The sequence below is a fragment of the Papio anubis genome, chromosome 1 (assembly GCF_008728515.1).
Source record: "Papio anubis isolate 15944 chromosome 1, Panubis1.0, whole genome shotgun sequence".
Lineage (NCBI taxonomy): Eukaryota > Metazoa > Chordata > Mammalia > Primates > Cercopithecidae > Papio > Papio anubis.
The window spans coordinates 98,485,538-98,488,411 of NC_044976.1; the positions used below are offsets into that span (position 1 = coordinate 98,485,538).

At 39.4% G+C, this 2,874-nt stretch overlaps 1 non-coding gene across 1 annotated transcript; it reads right to left on the reverse strand.

Annotated features, from left to right (window-relative positions):
- Window positions 1-1,685: 1,685 nt before the first annotated feature.
- LOC116271897 lies at window positions 1,686-1,831 on the reverse strand. The gene has a single exon (XR_004180642.1). It is a non-coding gene; the product is annotated as a U4 spliceosomal RNA (small nuclear RNA).
- Between the last annotated feature and the right edge of the window lie 1,043 nt (window positions 1,832-2,874).

The window sequence follows — 2,874 nt, forward strand, 5'->3', positions numbered from 1 at the left end:
TTTGCTTTTGTATTGATAGCAGTGTCTAGCACATAGCAGGCATTTAAATGCTGGTTGCATGAATGAATGATAAAACAAAAGAATATCCTTTACCAAAACAATACATATATGATTTTTAAAAAGAGATAGAAGAATAGCACTTGACTTGTATGAACCTCACATTTTCCACAACCACCCCTCCAGTTCCCAAGTTTGGGAGCATAATAAGCAGTACTTGAGGCAGGGTCCTGTGGCTCATGCCTGTAATCTCAGCACTTTGGGAGACCAAAGAGGGGAACTGCTTGAGGCCAGAGGTTTGAGATCAGCCTGAACAACATAGCAAGACCCCTGACCCTGTCTCTACAAAAAAAAAAAAAAGCAAATTAGCCAGCATGGTGGTGCATATCTGTAGTCCTAACACGGTAGAGGGATCACTTGAGCCCAAAAGTTTGAGGTTGCAGTGAGCTACGATCGCCACTGTACTCCAGCCTGGTTGACAGAGCAAGATCCTGTCTTGAAAAAAGCACTTGAGGGATAAAAAGAAGTAGAAATAAAAGCAAGTGATATTGTGGGAATTAGACAAGCCAGTCATACAAATGACATGAATGGCATGTCCCTAATAAAAGTAACAAAAGCAGCATAAGACTGTGACACTGCACCTGGCCACATCCGCACATATGACTTGTGTAAGGTAGGGACGAAATGCTTCCTTAGGAGACTAAGAATTCAGACTTGCTAGTTTACTTTGCCTTGTTTTACCTTGGTAAAAAATCAAGATCTAATGATCTGATTTTTCTATTTCTTGGCAAATCTAGTTTGGCTTTTTTTTTTTTTTTTTTTTTTTTTAAGACAGGGTCTCACTCTGTTTCCAGGCTGGAGTGCAGTGGTGCAATCACAGCTCACTTGCAGCCTCGACCTCCTAGGCTTAAGCCATCCTTCCACCTCAGCCACCCAAGTAGCTGGGACTTAGGCACGCAGCACCATGCCCAGCTAATTTATTATTATTATTATTTGTAGAGACGAGGTCTTGCTATGTTGCCCAGACTGGTCCTGAACTCCTGGGCTCAAGCAATCCACCTGCCTCAGCCTCCCAAAGTGCTAGGATTACAGGTGTGAGCCACTGCATTCAGCCTAAATCTAGTTTGGCTTCTAGCATACTAAAAATCAGAGTTTTGTTTTTTTTTTCATATTCCAATCCTAGCCTGGTTTTGTTTCTCCTTCTTTCACCAGTCACCTGACACTCTCACTCCAGTCTCTTCCCTGTCATCAGCCAACAACAGGGCTGAGTACTGATCACACCAGTTATCTAGGTGCTTAGGAAAGCTGTTTGGTAACCAAACACTTTCAGCTGCCTTCTCCAGGTCTAAACAGCTAACAGACTGTTTTTTTGCTGTCCCTGAAGGGCCAAGTTTGCTCTTCTCTGCCCTATAATGAGGTATTTTAAGATGCTGGCAATAATTCTCTAAAACAGAGCATTGGATAAATTCTTGAATTGAATTACTGATAACTTTACCCCACTGAGGTCAAGGAAAGCAACAACCAGCACTATTTCTCTTAACGCTGATCAGCATGAGAAGCTGGTGAATGCAGAGATAGAAAACTTGAGAAAAATAGAACATGTTTTTCTCAAGACCATGTTATGTTAAAGTTTCTAGCCAAGGAAGAGGCCACATTTCTTTTTTTGTTTGTTTGTTCAGTCTCCATATAGACTGTCAAATTCAAAAATTGCCGATGCCGACTACATTTTTAGTTTTCATGGAGGGGTACTGGGAAAAGTTTTCAATTAGCAATAATCACACCTTTGATAAACTTCATTGGCTACGATACTATGATACTGCCCCTGCACAAAACTACAGATCACATTTCTTTTTCTTTTCTTTTCTTTTTTTAAAAAAACAAATATGCTATTTTATTCTAAGGGGATATTTCTGTGGTTTCTGCCAGGGGAAAACCCAAAAGTGGTTGCAAACCACAAAAGAATAGAAAGAATGATTTGGATATTTCTCTTTTTGTTTTCTTGATGTTTTCTCCTCACCTGAGGGGGGAAAAAAAAAGTAATTTTACGAAATTTTAGAAGATACTTTTTTTTTTTTGAGACAGGGTTTTGCTCTGTCACCCAGGCTAGCATGCAGGGGCACAATCAGAGCTCACTGCAGCCTCCACCTCCCAGGCTCAAGAAATCCTCCCACCTCAGCCTCCCAAGTAGCTGGACCACAGGCACACACCACCATCCCCAACTAATTTTTAAATTTTTTATTGAGACAGGTTATCACTATTTTACCCAGGCTGGTCTTGAACTCCCATACTCAAGCAGTCCTCCTGCCTCAGCCCCCTAAAGTGCTGGGATTACAGGCCTGAGCCACTGTGTCCAGCCAGTTTTAGTAAAATTCAAAAAGCAAATAATAGGCGCACAGATCAAAAGTTACATTTATGTGGAATAACCAATAATCAATATCTTCTCTTATGAATAAATTTAGTGTTCTGGGCTACTCTATGGACTAACAGGCAAATAAAATCCTGATGCAGTCATTGATCAGTGTATTGGTTGTTCTCAGCTAAAAGATACTGACTTTTTTTTCTTTCTGGTATTTTATAACAATTTATCTACTATGCTAACAATATTTGTTTTTTCATACAACTACAGAAAGGGAAAATGTTAGTGTTTAGACAAACCATAAAATTCATATAGTGGGAACTATTTCACATGATGTTTCTGAATAGTTTATTGGCAGACTTATCAGACAATCCAATTATTTGTTCTTCATATCAAACAAGGTATGGAATAAGTTTTCCAGTCAGAAATAACAAACAGATGGAATTACATAGAATTGGGGCAAATTTACTTTTTTCATTCAGTTCATGGTAACAAAAATGAGATTTGTTACAGGCAGAGAC